Source organism: Pseudochaenichthys georgianus, chromosome 14 (assembly GCF_902827115.2).
Source record: "Pseudochaenichthys georgianus chromosome 14, fPseGeo1.2, whole genome shotgun sequence".
Classification (NCBI taxonomy): domain Eukaryota; kingdom Metazoa; phylum Chordata; class Actinopteri; order Perciformes; family Channichthyidae; genus Pseudochaenichthys; species Pseudochaenichthys georgianus.
This window is the reverse complement of record NC_047516.1, coordinates 19099768-19121069: the sequence shown is the minus strand read 5'-3', so window position 1 is coordinate 19121069 and position 21302 is coordinate 19099768.

Below are 21302 nucleotides of genomic sequence, written 5' to 3'. Positions count from 1 at the left end.
ACATCTTGCATATTAGAAACACATTTTCTTTATAATTGTTGCATTGAAAATGTATGTATAGACAATACAATTTGTAAACCCTACATTCAGACTCTTCTTTTCTACTTTTCATCTAAAGGTCAAATATAATTTACATTATACAATATTACCATAGCTTAAGCTACCCTGCAGTATGTTAAGACATTTAAATATGCTCCACTTTCAACAGTTGCATAATTAAAGCCATGTACACAATGTTGCATCAATAATTAGTACACATTAAGATCATACATTTCCAAACTACGCAATTCGATCAGTCAAATTAATACTTTTCTTTATTCATTCGTATTTAGTTCAATCAGTTTCACAAGTTTACCAAAGGGGTGGCAAAATGACATCAATATAAAGAGCAATTGATTCGTTGAATTAACTCTCAGAATAATAAATAATTGTTTCTGGATTCCCTTTTTTAATGTTAACATTGTTCACCTGCTACAAAAGACAATATGTGTCAACAGATGCTTTACATAATAGGCTATCCTGTTGAAAATGTATTTACTTAGTTTGCAGCATTGGCTTTTGCAATTACACAGCTTCATATACACCATTACATAACTTGCTAATTAGCTACAAGTGGAAGAAGTACTCAGATCTTGTACTAAAAGTAAAATACCAGAATCTAATGCTCTGTTACAAGTCACATTATTAATCCAAGTGTGCAAAGTAACTCACGGTATTAAATCAATGTAGTGGAGTAAAAGTACACGATATACCTCTGAATTGTAGTTGAAGTAAAAAAGCAAACTTTTTTTAACATTTAATTACTCAAGTAAAGTCCCTGTTAAAGAAATATCTTGTCTAAACTGCCCTAATGTACAAGTGTATTGGGTCCTATTTACAAGCCTGCAAGTTTTAAATCAGGGCGAAACGCGGCCCAATCTTCGTGGCTGTGCAGCAGCATTTGCGGAAAAAGCTATAGTTTTCCTCTTTTCAATCTTAAATTAGATTTGCGGGTTCAAAATCCAAAGCACACTCAGGTCATTGACCTCTCCGATGGTTATATATACTCTGAAACCGGCAGTAGGATGGGCAGAAGACATACCACTTCATCCTCAACAGTGTGCTGCAGGATGCTGTGAAAGAGGCCAAACGTATCATGAACTTGTGATGCTTCGCAGATGAACTGTTCAATGTCAAAATGCAATCTATCATAACAAATAAAAAAATGAATTACTGTCAACCACACCAAGTGATGAAACACGGACATCGGCTCGCCTGGCTCCAAGTTCAATTCCTCCTTTTGCGTGTTTCCCTTATTATTTTAGGCTGTAGGGGGCACTGTAGACGGCTTTAATAATACTGAAGTAAGAAACCTTACATTTATCATCTATGTAATTGAAATGACTTCCCAAACAGGAAGGAATCAACAACATTTGTTATTTAAGTTATTCTTCATTATTATTATTTATATCATGTATTGTTGTTTTTTATGTAATAACTATCACATTATACTTTAAAAAGTGTGTTGCAGTTCCCAATTGTTTCCCCTGTTTACCAGCACTTGGATCCTTTAAAGATGAAGTAAAGTATTGAGTGATTCTTAAGAAGAATGTCAGTTCTAGTTTTATGATATCATTATGCATTTTCCTTATAACAGGACCCTGTTGAATTGACTTGGGTCGCTTCTATTTCATTATTATAAAAACTATATTCACAACCGTTTGTAAAAGCAGACTCATACCAGCCACAGTGGTTGGGGAAAAAGTGATGTGTTGCATGGCAAGAGGGGCAGTGCATTGTGGGTCATGTTACAACACTTCTTTATCTGCCTGATTATTTTGTCTCAACAGAAATATTTCTTGCTCATATTGACACACTATCTAATAAAAGACTGTGACACTGTTTCTCCCATTGTAAACCATCTACAGACCTACAACTGACTCATTTCACCCCTGGCCTTATGTCACTCCTGTGATTAGTTACATGTCCATCATAAAACTGCCTAAACTCTGTGACTAAGCTGTACCATAACTTAGAATTCTATTTTTTTCCCCTAGACAAGCACAACTGGAAAACAACCGTATTCCCCCTGGTGTCAATAAAGTCTTCCGAATATGAACATGAATTATTAGGAAATAAATCAAAAATAGATGCATGTTTTTCAGTGTAGAAATCAGATACAATACATACACAAAGCCTGTGTTACGCAACAACATAAACCTACCCATAATCCTGCATAAAAATATGTACAAATATTCCCATCACACACGTACATACCCACACTGTATCCAGTAAGACCCAAACACATTGACTCACCCACGGCTCATACACTAGAAAGAAAATATACAATAAAAGTATAAGAAACATAATAAGGTAAGATATATGGTGTTACATATCATGTATGTTACACGTCATACAAGATGGAAAATATACAATAAAAGTATAAGAAACATAATAAGATAAGATGTGTTAAAGAAGCAACAGAAAATAAAGGGAAACACGTAGATAATAATTCACACAAGGATAATAATATAATAATAATAATGATGATAAAAGGTAAATAGAAATAACAACAATATTGCAGGTGTTAGATAGTGTATTGGGGTCAAATAGTCATTCATGTTGTTTAATGAGTAAGTATATTAGTATTTCTCAGTCAGAGCATACTGAACACAGTCCTTCTGGTACAGGGCAATGCAAACTAATAGTGCCCATATTTTCTGTGCTCTAAACTCAAAGTCAGACCTGGAGATGAGAGCGTGCAGCTGGATTGTGGCCGGCTACATCTGGAAAGTTGCTTTCCCACATGTCACATAAACATATTGTCCAGTTCTTCTCTTTCCTGAAAGCACTGACTGGGTTGGATGTAAATTCCTAAAAAAAATCACCACAACTTGTACTTCTTATTCTGACTGTTTTAGTCTTCTTAAGAAAAAATACCAGCATAGTTATTTAAGACTTGTTCTTTTCCAGAACAAGTACAGTCAGGTTGATTTCCGCCGCCTTTTTGGTGAACAACAGCACATCAGTAAAGTCATACATTTCTTTCAGGTGATAGGATATGTGGTTGAGATAATGGATAGGCGGTCGGAAATTACTGGCATATGTCAGGATGATGAATTCTGAATGAATGAAGCCCTGACGTGGACATTACCCCATCCTGTTCAATTTCCCTCAGCCCCTAAAAGGAAAACAAGAGATCATTAACACGAAGTGCATGCTCTAAAGAAATGTGCACACCGCTAAGGAATGCACATGGTTCACTTCACCAGTAAATGATGTAATTTTGTAGCTTATAGTAATCATGCCATTAACAGCAAGCCCATAGCATTCAGCAAAGAGGGAGGTGGAGCTGATCAAGCAGAGTCAGGAATAAGGGGGGGTTGTGGGAGGAGGGGCAGAAAGAAGGAGGTGATTGTTTGGGAGAAGGGAAATAATAAAGGAGGAGAGAGCAAAAGAGGGAACAAGTGGACGGAAAGACAAGGGGAACGGAGCTCATTCTCAATCAGATTTGAAAAACCTTTGCATCAACAGGTAGGTTTATAACTTTTTATTATATTTTCACTCTTAACACAAGAGTGTAGCCTAGCTGTGGCTAAACAAATAGCACAGAGTAGTATTCAATAGTGGCTCCTGCTCTATTTTAATGAGGTCAAACAGACTTATCTCTCCAAGGACTTTTGTGAATGGGATCCATTGTCGATTCTCTATGCATGCCCAGCACAGCACATATTTCAGCTATGTTTGTGTGGATTCTTGTGGAAACGGCACTTGCAGCTGTCCTGTAACTGGACCCAGCTCAGAGGGGCGTGTAGGCATTTGGACCTGTTGTGTAATATGCCTGGAATGCTGAATTAGTATGAGGTATACCTCCAAATCTTAACAAGTGAGGATTAATGATAGCAGCTCTGTTAACAAGACTGTATAAATCCTTCACAAACATGCCACAGAATAAAACGTTTAACTAATGAAGTGTCCACAGTTGCAGTGTTTAGACAGTTAATGCTGTGAGTTCTTTTTCAATTTCCCAGCAGGCACTATAGGCTCACATTTAAGCTATTTGTTACATTCCCTGTGCAATTATATACCCTGTAAAAGACACAGCATCAGTGAAGAAATGACTGCATGTCCTCATTCAGCGTATTTCATGCGGGGAAAAGAAGAGACTCGAGTCTGGAAGCCCCGGGGCTGATGCTTTTCATTGATCTGAAAAACAGATTTTCCAACTAACTGATGGCATTTTTCTTTCTCTCATTTCCAGAAAGATGATGGCTGCCAGCAGGGACCTGCCTTTCCCCCTGGCGATCGTTTGCCTGGTTCTCATCAGAGGTTACCGTCCCCTCCCTACATCACAAGTGCCAGGCACGTATCCCATGAGTACTCAAGCAACACGTGGGATTTCAACCGAGTCCTTTGTGTTTCGGGAAGATGATTACCCCGACGATGAAGTCACAGTCACACCTATAACACAGAGTAAAGTGTCTCCACATGGACAGAAAACTGAGAAATGCAAATACAATCCCTGCCTGGAGAGTCAGACCCCCTGCACTGAACTGGCTGCCTCCACCGGCTGCTTGTGTCCAGGCTTCACTTTGCATAATGTGCACCCGCAGCCCCCCACCCTGAAATCGGTCACCTGGAATGGTCAGAGGTCATAGTTCAGTGGTGTGCACCTTATTCCCACGTCACAGCTTTTAATGTGACAGTCGGGGGGGAACAACGGCAGACGTTTGGGAAGAGTCGAAGGAAAGGTGGAGTGGGCGACATCGAGCACATCTCAGAGGTTTGTGTGATGGCGGTGAACGATGCTGGGCACAGTCAGGGGTCCTGTTCGATGTTCAAGCCACGGAACAGGAGTCTGCCTCTGACGGCGGGACTCATCGGGGGGGCGCTGGGCTTCCTGCTGCTCCTCTTGCTGGCCGTGCTGCTCTGGAGGCGCAGGAGGCAGAGGAAGCAGCAGGCCAGCATCTCACTGCACAACACTACTGAGACACAGTGAACAGAAACCAGAGCTAAGATAAGACTCGGCCCCACAAGATTCCTCAGCGTCATTCCAGTTCATTAACTGGGTACTCTGCACAAAACAGGATATCTTACATTTCAAGAAAGGAACATCTTGTCACCTCACATGGATGAATGTGCCATTTAGAAAACCTATCATTCCTGTTTAAAAGGAAGTTCTGACGCCTGTGATTTGAAAACTAGCTTAAAAGAGTATTTATTTAATATAAGTTTTCTAAAAGATGAAACCCAGAAAAAAGCCCTTTTGGGGGACAGGTTTAAAACATCAGATTACTTTTTGGTTGACAGTTTGGCTTTTAGGTTTGTGTTAATGTATGAGATGAATATTTGAGTTACATTTGTTGGCAGTTGCTGACATGTTTAAAAATACTGTATAATGTAAAGCAAACATGTGTATGGTTGTGTTACGCTTTCTTTTGTAACTCAGTGACTGAATGCTTTACGTTTTAATAATGGAAAGTGAATGATGTGTTGTATTATGTGTTGTGTTTGATAGACCTTAAGTAGCCTATGTTAAGAGTTTGATTTGACAGATTTCCTAAAATAAGTTTCGAGAAACAAACTGAAGCACAAACTGAAACACTGAAACTACTGTATAAAGTTGTTTAAAGTCTGGCTATTCAGTTCAGTTAAACTGAATGTCCTGAGTTGGTGTTGTCCTCCATCTGTGTGTCATCGTCGGAAGTGGTGTTGTCGTGCTATATGAGCTCAAGTGTTGCTGCTATTTTTTCAGCTGTCATACAATAGCCTTTTCAGCGGATATGGATTTGTGAGGTTCGTTATCTCATTTTCAAGCCTCCATCTGCATGTCTCGCAGCCATGTTATAATTCCTTTCTTTCTCTGGCTGCTGCCATGGAGCGTTTCCACTGCTCCTGGCATTTTTCTTTTTTCAACTGCACTGCACAATTTACACTGCGCAGAGCTGCATGGAAATCAGCTAACAGCTGTACTTTGGAGACACAACAGATTGTCAATTTCAGCCGCTGAAATGGACTCAAGATGCTGCTTTTATGACATGTATGACATCAGCCTGAGAGTGCAGTCGCTTTAATACTGGGAGGGACATCTGGACATAAATGGGTCAATATGAGAGGAAATGCAGACACATGGGTGGACAATTTAATGTGGTAGCAGCCTGTACTAAACAAAATGTAGTGTACTTAAACCTCAGCAGAATAGATTTTCCTGATGGTACCAGAACAGAACAACATGTACTTATGTATTTACTTTGGAAGTGAATGTGGTTTGCCTTTTTCTTTTTAAATACATTATTTTTTAAAGAAACGTAAGATGTATTTGAATGTTTACAGAACAATAAAAGTCTACCTTAAACAGAAAAATCACGTTTTCAATAAGCACATGTGCTCATTTGCTGTCCGTGGAGGTTACATCGCAATGATTGTCAGAATGTAAAGCTTAACCTAAAGACACAAGATATTAAACTTATATCACTAAAGAAATACATAAGACGACTTGGTAACGCCACCATCTTCTCTCCCAGAAAGTCTCATCATTGACTGGTATGGTTGTAATTATATTAATTAAATACTGATATTAACTATATGCCTAAATGAATCCGACTAAGATGTGTAGTGTATGCTGTATAGAAGTGAAAAATATAATATATATTCATTAAAACTTGAAAAATGACCAAGTTAAATTGAGCAACCGGAGTAGGTTCATTCTGTGAAGGAACCCACATTTTCCATTTCAATTCATGAAACTACAAAAAACAAACAAAACCATCAAGGTTTTGAGTTTGAACGACCTGAAGTAACCTTTTTCAAAGGCAATACATTCAGCAATGTGTGACTTTAAAGTGTTTAGAAGTGATCAAGTGTCACACTCTGCCTTCCAACTTAATTATTATTTTAGAAAATGTATATGACATATCAATTAAATTAAATTAAAAATATTGGATATATGGCACAGAATAAACCATATGACATGATCTGCCAGTCATTTGCTGAGGCCTTTTTGCATCGATGCAGCTCCCGGGCAGGCAGGGGCTTGTGCCGACAGAAGAAGCACGGAATATGCAGAGGAGAAATGTCCTTCAGAGGAAATGCTCCTCTGAACAGCTGATCATTTCCAACACCTCCAGTGAAAGACGGAGCAGATACACAGTAATGATGATTCTCAGACATGACACAGCTTTTTTTGTAACTGCAGGCCGATTTTGAAACAAGGTCAGCAGCAGTAGGGATGAGTGTTGTGTACCGGTCATGTTGAATCACTGCCATCTTATTCAGTAAACCCTGACTCATGGTGAGGTCACATTTTAAACAGTAATCAGCTGAATTGAGACTCCGGGGTTTCACAACAAAATACTTTGTGACAGCCTCTACCCGTCAGTCTGTTACTGTGTGGTTAAAAGTGACCATGGAGTTTGTTGAGTACAAATGAATATGTGTGTAGTCTACGAACGGCTGCTGCCTGAAGTGTTTGTATGCGTATTTAGGAAGTTTTGGATTCTCCCTACAGGTATTGCATTATGTGTTCAGACTCATGATGATTAAACAGACAGTTGAGAAATGACTCACCTTATTCACTCTAAATATGAACATGTCACGTACGCAGACTATTTTAGGGTCCTTTAGTAACCCTTTTATCAGTGTCTTTCCGCATTCAAGATTATTTTCACAACAGAGACAAAGCTACCTTTTAAAGGCCTCTGCTGTGCCTTCAGGCTGGGAGAGGAAATGTCACATGAATGCCCTCTGCTGGTCCTTTTCATCCTGAGAGAAGACCGCTCTGCACTAAAGGCAGTAAAGGAGATCAACACAAATAATGACAACATTAAAGCTGCGAGGGATGAACATGTCCTTTGCATTTTAACACAGTGTAGATACTGTAGATAAAGTGGGAATCGAGGGACAGGAAAACAGACAGGAGCTGTTGGAGTTGATACTTAACTTCAGAAATATGATGGTTAGACTTAACAGTATAAAAGAGATTGAAATATAATTAACAACCTTACCTCTTTGGTAGCAGCGTTTGCTAAAATGTGTTTAAATGTGCTAAGTGTTTGGAATGACATTGAATGAGGAGTCATTGTTTTACTTCTGATTAAAAACAATCCCCGAATGTGCTTTCATGGCATGGGCTTTTAAGAGGCTTTAGAGCAATGACAGTAATTGTAGGTTGCAACATAATACTCATCTCATAACATTATAAGGACACCTATTCCAAAATTGATTAGCATTTAGCTGCTGGGAAAATGAATACAAGTGCTTGTTTTTAGTTATGCACCAGCAGGGGCACTAATGGCTGCTTTCTCTGACCGCCGGGGTCAGCTGTTACAGGGCATCACATCTTCAAAGTGGGTCAGGCATCCATCAGCGGCCATTATTGGATCCAGGCATGAACGCATGCTGGTTTGTATTCAAATGCCGAGAGATTTCATCGTATTTCGCCTTGCCGATAACAGTATAATGAATAAAAAAGAAAAGGAAATGAAAGGATGTCAATTAAATAAGTCTTTGCTCACAAGCTAAATGTAATTTAGAGTTAAAAACAGGGGACATCATGTGGCCTTCAACAGAGGAAACTGTGGGTCTAAGTGGGAGGTTGTTCAAACTGATCCCCATGTAGGCGTCTCATCCTGTTTATGTCTTAAGTCAGTCTGTCTGTCTTGGCTCACACCGAGACTCTGTAAATAAAAAGATTAACTTCTGTCTCTAAGTGTCACACGAAGGATGATGGGGATTTATGCAACTGCAACAAGGCGTGTGCGAGATTACATTTCATGTTTTGGCACCGTCGACATCAACAGAAATGAAAAACAGAGTGTGCATCTTTCTTTCATCATTTAGATCTCGAGTCCCTTTCATTTGTTTCCACAGGAACCACTAGAGGTCATTATCACAAAGAGCAGTGCAGAAATCAAAGCCACCTCCGGCACGCACTCAGTGATAATGTAGTGGAAATTAGTTGCTTTAATAAGGATGAAAATGAGTTTGCAGCGGTAATCAGCTCAGCCACTCCTCCACATCGCAGAGGAAAGAGGAGCTGTGGGTTCGGTGTGTTTGAAGGAGAGGCTGAATGTTTGCTCTGTGTCCCGAAAAAGAAAATCATCCCGCGCTCTCCTCTCAACCCCCCAGGATGGCTCAGCAAGAGCCTTTCATAAAGAGGAGGAAATATTTCCGGTTTTCCCCTCCACATTTCCTTGTATGAAGAGCAAGGGTAACCATGGCAACCTGGCATTATACAGGACAGAGTTGAGTAGGTTGAAAACGAGCTCCGGCTCCGAGAGGAGGGTTATCAATCACTCCGTCATCAGGACTGACACACACACACACACACACACACACACACACACACACACACACACACACACACACACACACACACACACACACACACACACACACACACACACACACACACACACACACACACACACACACACACACACACACACACACACACACACACACACACACACGCTCTCTTTCAACCGTCACATGCCTTCACAGGCCAGGAATCATGATGACATTTTGTTTTTCATCAGCGCGCCACGGCCAGCGTCCATAAAACAGTCATGTTGAAAAATAACATTTTAAAGAGTTCACCGAGGCCAGAACGCACGTTTTTTCGTCAAACTAGAAAACTCCTCTTCAATCCTAAATCAAACAATAGAATACATTTGATACATTTACAGGTTTTCTCTCACTTTTCTGTCATATTTATATCATTTTATTATTTGGTTTTAAGGAGGAGTATAAGGGTCAGACATAGGGAGAACACAAAGGAAAATAAGAATATGGGAGGTCAAAGGTCAAGGTCGCTGCACAATTTCACACAAAGTGGTAACATTTAGACCAGGGGTGTCAAACTCAATTTCATCACGGGCCACATTTGCATTATGGTTGCACTCAAAGGGCCGGTTGTAACTTTAAGACTATATAAAAATACATATATCAATATTTATAAAATAATGTATTATATGACATCATTGCCTCTGCATTGGATTATTATAGGATAGGGTAATAACTTCATAATTAACTAGGTCTGAAAGCAGAAGTCTAGGGCAAATAATTGCAAGTCTCTTCATTGAGAATGTCACAAAATGATTTAAAAAGAAAAGCCAAATCCCCAAAAAAAAGTGACATTTTGAAAAAAAAGTCAAATCTGAGAAAAAAGTTAAATTTTAGATGCATTGTGCTCCATGTATGGGCAATGTGTTTCTGTAAATCGCCATGTAACCGTATAACAAACATGATATTCTTTGCAAGCTCTTGTGGGGCCACATAAAATGAAGTCGCGGGCCGGATTTGGCCCCCGGGCCTTGAGTTTGACACCCCTGATTTAGACTGACAATCTTGCTCCCTCTAGGCCAGTGGTTCTCAAAGTGGGGGGCGCAAGAGACCAGGAGTAAAAATAGTTATAAAAATAAATAAACAAAAGATTAAAAGAAATCATAAATTGAAAAATTATTTATTGGAAAATAATATGATGCAGTACTATTATGTCTGGGTCTCTGTGTTTCATTAAAGCTCGGCTCTGTGTGTGTGTGTGTGAATCGAGCCATTTTGTGTGCACGAGAGCGAGAGAGAGCGCACCGGTACCGGAGATCGTTGTTGTTAGCTTCTGGTGCTAGCGAGCTACGCTAACGGATATAAGGTGTTTTTTCAACAACAAAGTGGAGGACTTGTCAGACTGAGAGACTCAGTGAGCTAAAGGACTCTCTCAGTGTTTAGATAGTTAACTTTAGTCTAAGTTATCTCAGTGGGTCTCAAACATTTTGGTCACGATTAATGTAAACAATTATTTCCGAGGCATACGTTTATATGATCATTATAGTTATACAAAAATAAGAGAATAAATGAAAAACAGGTATGAAATACTATATTACAGTAAAACAAGAATTACGTTTAAAAGGGTGATTTGTAAAATATCCATAAAGAAAAAGTAAATCTGTTTACAGTTCTGTTTCAAATGGGTGTTGAGAGATGTATCCATAGATCTCTTCATTTGCTCTCAAAGAGCACCAGATTAATGCTTTTAACTTCAATATTTAAAAATAAATCTTCCCGGGGGAGCTTGCCCCCGGACCCCCCTATGTGAGGTCCACACACCACCTATAAAAATAGCACTTGACCTCTGCTTACACCTATATGCCGTGAGCTGATTATCGAGCCTTCATTGTAACTGTCACACTGTGTATTTGTGTGGGGAGTGTTGCAGTAGAACATTCCTGAAAATCCTGTAGCGCCCGGTACATTAATGGGAAACCCTAAATGTTCGAGCACCCTCTATGAAACGTCAAGCTACCCCACAGCAACCCCAAAACAAATCTCTGGCGCCGCCACTGAGCCTGACTATTTGTGTTGGGGGGGCCCGACTTTTTTTTTTCTCCAAAGGCCTGACAGAAAAAGTTTGAGAACCACTGCTCTAGGCCATGTGTTATTGCTCTTCCGTAATTTAGTAAAATATATCAATACGGTTAAATTAAAAATAAAAAGCAGATTTTTACAACAAACAATTCAAACCAAGAACCTTTAAAGAAACATGCCAAGGGAGAACATCATATAGCTTGACATTTGGAAAGATGTATCACATGTAACGGAAAAAACACACTTCCCTGGTCTAATTTAGTTATGTCATATCTGTGAGCTGTCTGCATATGAGAGAAAAGTATTAAAGCTCCCCTATCATACTGTTTCTCATCAATATATTACAGGTCTCAGATATATACAAAACATGTCATGAAGTGTTTGGCTCGAAATACCAAACAGATCATTGTAGCATCCCATAATCCCCTCTGTTCCAGCCCTGTTTCAAAAGTGCTGATTCTGTGTCTGTTACTTTAGATGAAAATAAGGAGCCACGCCCCTCTGAGAGATATTTGCAGGGCCGTCCCTCCCTACAGGCAGATCACGCAGACTGCGTGGGGCCTCACCTCGCGGGGGGGGCCTCATCTTGCGGAGGGGGCATCATCTTGCGGAGGGAGCCTCAACTGAGCCGCACCTATGCATTTATGTGGCGCACCTATGCGGCACGGTTTCGCCGCTGCGAGGCTCCACTAACCCCCGTCGACGCTCGCGAAACAGAGGGCCTCATCATCTAACTTTGTGTTGGGCCTCAAGTTGGCCAGGGACGGATATTTAGTTAAAAAGAACACAATGGTGCTCTAGGAGGAGATTCAGGTGATAAGGTGGGGGGGGGGTACCTTGATTGGTGATTGGCTAATGGTTACACAAGCCCACCCAAAAATCGTTATGACATCATAAAGTGGCCGAAATCTGATCAGCTCATTTTCAGACAGGTTTTTATATAAATGGATCAGAACAAAAAGAGAGCGAATATTTTTTTCCTGAAACTTTCAGAATCTCTTTACACAGAGGGGACACATGTTGATGTATAAGAGACATGAAAAAGTGGATTTCGCATAATAGGTGGCCTTTTAATCGGCATGAATGCTTTGTATTCTTTAAACAGCTGAGTGTTGATTTGTTCTGGAAAAGTTCAATAAAAAGGCATTCAGTTCCTGCTCCGAAGCCTTCGACTGAATCTTAGAGTTCTGGAAACCTGAGGGACACGGAGCCGGAGCTGTATTTAAACCTGTGAGGTCAAGTAGTTTCCCCAGAGAGGCCGCACTGTTCCGGCTGGAGGAACTTTCCGTGCACTTTATAAAATAACATGTTCTTTGTTGCCTCGGAGGACAATCTCACACTTAAAAGCTCTGTGTGCGAAACGCATCGTTCTGTCTGAACCTCGCCTTTCTATTTATATTCCTTACCTGCTTTTCCATTTTCATTGTCAAGAGGGCAACAGAGCATATCCCAGCATGCATCAGGGTGAAGGTAAGGAGAAACTTTGGACAGGCTGCCAGTCAATCACAGAGTCTCCAATATGCTTTGAACGACGGGAGAAAAGTGGGAAACATGCACGATGAAACACAGTAAAGTGCAATAACTCAAATCCAGTGTTTCTTCTTCGACAATTGAGAGTTGGGATTTAAAAAAAAAAATGAAAATAAGTATTTTTGCACAGCCTGTGGTGTATTTAGGCCATGTAACATACAGAATTGAACTAGTGGTGGAAAATTAGTTTCCCGCTAAATCGACTGAGACATAAACTAGAATCTGAGGCAGCCAGATGATGAACAAAACAAATCCCATACCCCTCCCATCTCTGCTATAAAAACAACACTGCAGCTGGGGCTGGAACAAGAGATGAACCAGGGACAGATTATTCAGGACACAGCCACGGGAGATGCAGAGCTCCATAGGAGAGCAAGGACTTGACCTTTTCTGAATATTCATGAAGGGAGACAGAGAGAGAATAGAGATTTAAACTTGTCCTCAGACCTGAAACCTTTAAGGAGTCTAATAACGGAAGACAGCTTGTGATTCAGCGCAAAAATAAATATATCTAGTGAGAGTATTATCAGTGTATCTTGGCTGTCTGGCAGCCAGAGGATCAATAGCCATTAACATCATCATGCATGCAGTCAAGAGGGCAGCAGGGATCTGTGGCTGCGCAAAGTATTTCATCCTGATAGGAGGCAGATCGGAGCTTTAGTTAATGTAAGAGCATGTCCTCACTGCCGCCTGACTGACAATCTCATCAATGTGCCGTGTATGTAACACACCAGCAGCCTGCAGAATCTAGGTCATTTTCTGGCTATGATTGGATGAGAGGAGGAGCAGTCTGGAGACATAAACGTGCCGTGCTGCATTCATTGTCAGGACTCAGGAGTCAGGCCGTAATCCACACAAACACACAGACGCACGCACCTCTTTTATCTGCTTAATGAATCAAGGGATCGAGCCTCCTGCGGTGCTGAAATCCACTGAGAAACACAGGTGAAGAAGAGGGGGAGGAGAAAGGGGGAGGGGGAACGGGTGTAATTTATTGCTCCAGTTCCCTTTGCTTTAGCACCGAGGACACACTGTTCATTAAAAACCCAAGCCTTCAGTCTTCAGGACACACAAAGCTCTGCGTCATGTAATATTGACATTGGCTCACACACACCGAGCAGCAACGCAATGGTGAGGCAGGGATTACACACCGGCTCTGGAACATCATGTGAGAGATTGTGGATGTGCTGAGGTAGATTTGTGTCCTTAAAGTGCTTTACACAGTCAACAAAAAAAAAATCATTAAAAGCAATGCTTTCGCTCAAATCCATTGAAAGATCTATTCATGTTTGAAAACATGTCGAAGGACAGGTTAGTGCTTTTGTAAAATCACTCAAATCTGTCTGGTTTTACCCCTGGAACAAAGCCACACCGAGGCTGATGGTAGCATAAAAATCCTCCATCCTGGAATAATGAAAAAAAACTAGGGCTGTCAGTCGATTAAAAATATTTAATCGCGATTAATCGCAGGATTGTCAATAGTTAATCGCGATTAATCGCACATTTTTGATCTGTTCTAAATGTACCTTAGAGGAATATTTTTCACGTTTTTAATACTCTTAACATATGAGTGGACACATATGCTTTATGCTAATGTTTATTATCATTTGAACAATGACAAATATTCTCATGAATATTAAACACAACGACCTCGGAACATTACACATTCGCCTCAATTCAACCTGGAACCTCTCTCATTCAATAATACAATACAGTGTGTGTGTGTGTGTGTGTGTGTGTGTGTGTGTGTGTGTGTGTGTGTGTGTGTGTGTGTGTGTGTGTGTGTGTGTGTGTGTGTGTGTGTGTGTGTGTGTGTGTGTGTGTGTGTGTGTGTTCGTTGGAGCTATGTGCAACTCAAGGCATATGCTCGAATGGGAGCTGCCTGGACGCTGCAATCATGTTGCGCACTATCCGTGCTGAGTGTGCTGACTTTTCCTACAATGTCCCACTGTCTGGCTTCCTGCATAAAGTCAAGTGCTCGGCGCAGTTGTCGGCGAAATGTCGCTCCTCTGTTTTCATTTAAACAGCTACAAACAGCTCTCTCTCTCTCTCTCTCTCTCTCTCTCTCTCTACACACAGCGGATCCGCTGCCCGTTTAACAGCCTCATCTTTGTCAAACTTTCTTATGTTATTTCTCTAACACGTAATGAAGGTTATTAAGCGTTTTAACTCCTGTGTTGTTAATATTAACCACCATTTCCTTTATGAAGTGAAGCAGCCTCCCTTGTCTGTCCTCGCGCTGTCCTCACATCCCCGGACCCCCAGACTCGGAGGAGCAGGATGTCAGTATTGTTTATGAAGCAGGGTATATAAAGTACATTATTGAAATGAAAATACTATTTCTTTACTTTTACAAACAGTGAGCAGCTGCAGCATGTGTATTGCAGGACGTGTGTAAGCGTGCAAGCGTCTTTGCGTTGTAGAAAAGCGCTAGGCCTATAGGCTATAAATATAATGTATTACTATTATTATTATTATCATTATTATTAGGTTATGTCCTATGTGTTGGACATGTGTGGTTGGACTCTGTCTCACAGGCAGAGTGTAACATCAGAGGACACTGGGCCAATTGTACATTCTCAAACTGCACTATTTAGAACTAACTAAACAATGCAGAGATTATTTTTATTGTATTCAATAACCGTACGAAATTAAAAACAGTATGTGATTTGTAAATAGGAATACAGATTTGACTTAATGTTTTCATGAATATATTTTTCTCCCAGTTTGTCATGGGACTTATTTTTACACTCTCAAAGAACCGGAACTGAAAATAACCGGAATCGAAAAGCAGAACCGGAATCGTTAAAATCCAACCCTATGCGTGATGCGGTAAAATCTTACCTCTCACTTACGTTAGCGGTGTCATCAAAACCGTGGGAAAATGTAAAATACGATGACGAAGAAGAAGATTCCAGTGGCCCCAATTTTTGTCCATTCTGGACAAGTGAAAAATGTATTCGGACAAGTACATTTCCAAACTCACTTGTCCATGGACAAGTACTCTCTAAAAACTTTTTCTCACACTGGGGTGTGTGAGGAGTTCCTGGAATATCAGCTGATGCATATCCCCATGCCCCAAGATCCCACCACCTTTAATGTTGAGGAGTTTTGGGGGAGTATGTCCTCAATCAAGTGCAAGGTAAGAAATATTTGGCACCACATGACATACACATAATCAATTGAAATCAAAAGCAAAGCATTTGAGTAATAGAGTCTCTTGGTTCCTTTTTTTTTTAAAGGTGACCGGTTTGAGCCAGTTTGGGAGGCTCACCACACACACACACACACACACACACACACACACACACACACACACACACACACACACACACACACACACACACACACACACACACACACACACACACACACACACACACACACACACACACACACACACACACACACACACACACACACACACACACACCTTCACTAAGAATGAAATAAATATGTTTTTATTTGTATGAATTTATGTGTCATTTATCAGATAAGACCACCGTCCCCACCCAAAGCCCCGCCGCTACCAAAATCTCACTCTGAACTCTGTTCAAAACTTGAGAGCCCTGTATCCGTTAGCGCAGCTAGCTAGCACCAGATGCTAACAACAACAATACACGTAAGGTCTCTCTCTCCAACACACTCTCACTCCCTAAGCGTCCAATAACGACGTTTGGTCAGTGTCCGTGGCGTCCAATTGTGACGCTCCTAGGCTCCTTCAGCGTCATAAAGGGACGCAAATAGCTTTCAACTGATTGCAATGTATTCCCATCTGCGTCGGGATTTGACACTCATGGAAGCACGGCATTCGTTTATGTCGGCTGCCCTTAAAGGTAATGTGAGCGTCCATTCCCAGGAGTAAAGGATGGCAGAAGACACTACACTACCCAGAATCCCCAGCTATCGTTTGGACTACACCATGTGCTCTGTTTGACAAACCCCGTGATAGTCCTCAAGCTCTGTGATTGGAGAGTGTGCTCCGAGGGTTAAGCCAGCCTCGAACAGCACTTGAAATGGGATGGAACCACGGCAGACTGTCCAAAACTGGATTTGAACGGGTCCACCGCGTCCCCCCTCCCCCACCTCGTCCCCAGAACTACACATGCTGGCTATTCTGTTTCGCAACATGTTCTCTATGGCACGTCTCTACTGTGAGTTGTAGTTTTAAAAGACGTTTTCGTATTTCCCATAATAAGAAGTTGCCAGTATTAAACTCTGTACATCCCTGGAGGTTTAGGGGACAGGAAACACTCACATTTAAAACATATAATTAATAAATGGGTGAAAATTGCTTGTGCCCATAATGGGCAGTATTAATATATATACCCACATGCCAGCTAAGGTCAGAAGAGCTTTATTTAACAGCTGGTCTTATGTGTGTGACCCCTGTGATAACATTACATTACATTACATTAATTGATAAGCCTGAAACATGCACTTGTCAAGGTTCAGAGGCACATTTTGCAAATATGGCAGTAGCCATCGATCAGCTTAAGATAAGATATACTTTATTGATCCCAAGTTGGAACATTTGCGTTACATCAGCATGTGTAACAGTTAAATATGCAGTTGTGTTTATTTGAAAATCATTTAGTATAATCACACAAATTCTGTGTTTTATATTCAACAATTCTGTGTTCTTTATTTATTGATTGTTCAATACCTGACAAGGCCGGAGATGAAATATCTACATACATCTATAAGAGTATAATACATTATGTATAATATCAGTTAAAATAAGTGCTTCAACATAGTTAACATTGCTGGAGGTATGCACACATATTGATAGATGTCTCGTAATGCACTGTTGAGGAACCTGCGACCCAAGTTTTTCATTCAGTGCAGAACTACACCACAGTTGTGTAGGCCTATATGATATGTCAATCAACCCTAGAAAATCATGAAATCTTGAAAGGGATGTGCAAAATAGTCATTATATACAGTCTTTAATTAACTATTAGTAGAGAATAACGAGTAATGAATATACTTTATAGGGATCGTATTAATATCTAATAATAAAAATAATTAAATTCAATAACATGCTTTAACCACCAGGTGTCCCTTTATATCAGCTGTGCACCTTTATGGTGTAAATACAGCCTATCTACCAATTGGATCAAATATAAAAGTGAGCCGAATTAGTGTTGATACTGCAAGGAGACGTATTGTGTGAAAATAAATGTAAGATGTTGTTTAATGGCTGATATATTTATGATCCACGTCACGTTTCCAGTTCCTCATGTTTGTCTTCTCATCAGGGCTCTATAAATACAGAACTACGGCAGATATGTAATATGTAATGCAGCCGAACCGTGTATTACAATGCTGTTATGTGATGACTTTCAAAGAGAAAAGCAAGCACACCCGGAATAAAGTGTTATTATTATTTTTTTTTTAAATGTTTTCGGTCTGTTAATGACGATGTGCTGTGAGATGTGAGACTGGAATTGCACAGGGGGGAAATAACGTAGGCTATCTTTAGATGCGGATTTTGTTAAACTAATATGTTTAGGCTGTGGACCAACACTATACATTGACGGGAAAGGGGGTAGCAATAAAGATAACACCATTAAACAGTTACACAACATAACAGGAATAATATCGATAGCAGCGTCCCTAGCAACCACCTTGGTAACAATGAAAATGTCGTGATTTCCTGAAGTAATCTTCGTAATAACTAGCAAACTAAAGATCATGTACATCCACTGCACACATAATCTGAAATAACAACTCATATTTCTCGCATCAAATGACATCAACACGCATTTTAATGGCCAAACTAACTTTAAAATAGGCATTTGCTACCAAGAATAAAACGAATTTCGGCCATGTTTTCTTTTTCTGCAGGGAGAAATTTGAAGATCATGTGACATAGACGCTGGGGATTCTGGGTAGTGTAGTGTCTTCTGCCATCCTTTACTCAGAAAAAATATTTGTTTCTCCGAATCGAAGGGGAAAAATACAAAAGCATTGCACACAATTTAAACCAATCAATGTTGTGTAATTAACAAGGATAATCTGGTGTTTTTTAGTCGATGAGTAGTGCAGATATCACTGTAAAATCAATCGACAGTAAGAGGAATACTTACTTCCGGGTGTACAATTCGCCATTATCCAATGGGAATGGACGCTCACATTGCCTTTAAGGGCAGCCGGCATAAACGAATGCCGTGCTTCCATGAGCGTCAAATCCCAACGCAGATGGGAATACATTGCAATCAGTTGAAAGCTATTTGCGTCCCTTTATGACGCTGAAGGAGCCTAGGAGCGTCACAATTGGACGCCACGGACACTGACCAAACGTCGCTATTGGACGCTTAGGGAGTGAGAGTGTGTTGCTCTCTCTCTCTCGCCACACATGCACACACCCTCACGGTCCTCCCGATGGCCAGTCGGTGCTTGCCGGTGAGCGTGGAAGTGTGGTCTGCCACAAGCAGGCAGCAGGAGCGGGACTGTCAGCATCAGGTTGTAGATGGTATTTTAAACTCGATGCGCTCTGAAACTACGGGGCGGCCGAGGGAAAAAATACACATGCGTTAATCGCGTTAAAATAATTAGTTTGCGTTAATGCGTTATTAACGCGTTAACGCCCTAAAAAAAAACATTTACTTTGTTTAGGGGTGTCAGAGTGACCAAGGTGCTTTAACACATTGACGAGCGTTTATAGCAAGGCTCAACTAGCGTGTTGATGTTTGGCATTTTCCATGTTTACAATCTCTCAGTTCAGTAGCATGCCAACATGTGTTATCGCTAAGCACAAAGGAGAGTTGAGGCTGATGTGAATTATATAAATCAGCAGATATTTGGCCATATATCAAATTACAGACACATTTGATGGCACTTAATCGAAATACTCCGATTTTTGCTATTCATCCTCTGGGGACCATGAATGTCTTTGACAGACAATCCATCCAGTAGCCGTCAATGAAAAACAGAAGCCAGTTTTACAGTGTTGCTTTTGAGGGGGAAATCAGGGGATCACCAAAGAGTCATCCTCTGGAGACGATGAATGTTTTGTACAAAATGTAAGAAGAATTCATCCAACAAAGGTTGAGATATTTCAGACTTCATTAAAGATGTGGCCCAATTCATGCAGAGATACTGGAAGCTATACATGCAAAACTATAAACAGCATGGAGAAATCTCTGACAGCTGGCCTATTTACATAATCTCACACTTCAGTATATCGTCATCTCTCTGAGGCATTTCATTGAGTAATGCCTCAAATCTTTTCCATCACACACATTAATAACGCATTTTGGTAAAGCAGGCCATATGTAACCATTTCATTTTGTCAAATCCAAAAATGTTAATATAACACATTATAATTGATGCAGTCATAGTGAAGACTGGCAGCGTATTTGTAGTCCTTTGCTAATTTATGGAGCGGTTTATATTTCATCCTCATGTTCCAGGAAGTATTGCCGTGTTGACAGCATCACTCAATCTTCCCGTTTTACTCTTACCAGTGCCTTCAGGTCCAGGTGATACAGAAGCTATGTGCGCTTGATTTGTTTTCAGTGAAATGTCCAGGGAAAGATGGCACTAAATTCAACCACTCAAATTTCACCACCTTTTTTCAATTTGAAGCTTTTGCCAGCAGCTGAGCCCAATCCATTTGTGCACTTCTGCTCAATCATTGACCTTCCATTAAAGGATTACAAATGGCCTTTTTTTTTTTTTTTTTTTTATATGGTACAAAACAGTTTCATCAAAGAGACTTAACAATAATCTGCTGCACATAATAGAGCTTTTGAAATCACACGAAAGGTTTTAATAAAGTCCTTTTCAAAACAAAGTGGCAAAGCTTCACAAAAAAAAACTAAAAGACCACATGCAAAGAACTGAAATCTAAAGAATTTCAAAAGCTAAAAGTGAATCATTAAATAAGGCACCAAAGCAAGAAGCCTGCCATTTAAGACGTATACAAATAACCTGTTATGAGTGGAGACTTTGTTGCTGGACAACACAGGAACAGCGGCTAAAATGTGAAATCAGAGGGCCCACTGCAGTGCCTCATTAATGGGATATAATGAGGATTTGAGGCTCCAGCGCAAACTCACCTGGTGATTACACAAATCTCTTGTCCCTGGTCACAGCGTGAAGCAGACGTCTCGGACACCATATGCTGCCATTAAGGCTTTAATCGGGCAGGAGCAGGTGAGCAGATTGTGGGCGACATCAGCGTCTGTCTGCCTGCCAGGAGGAGAGGGGGTCCTGCCAGTTTCCAGGACCCCTTTCATACATCACTGGGAGGCAGCTCAGTGGTTATACAGCTTCCTATAGTTTACTAGAGCGTATGGACCAAGCTTCAGTTAGGGATGCTGATCATTCCTTTTTTAAACTGCTGAGGATATGTACGCACATTCAGAGAACATCATGACTCCGCTGTAGTGAAAGAAACATCATTATGCCTTCTGTTATTGTGG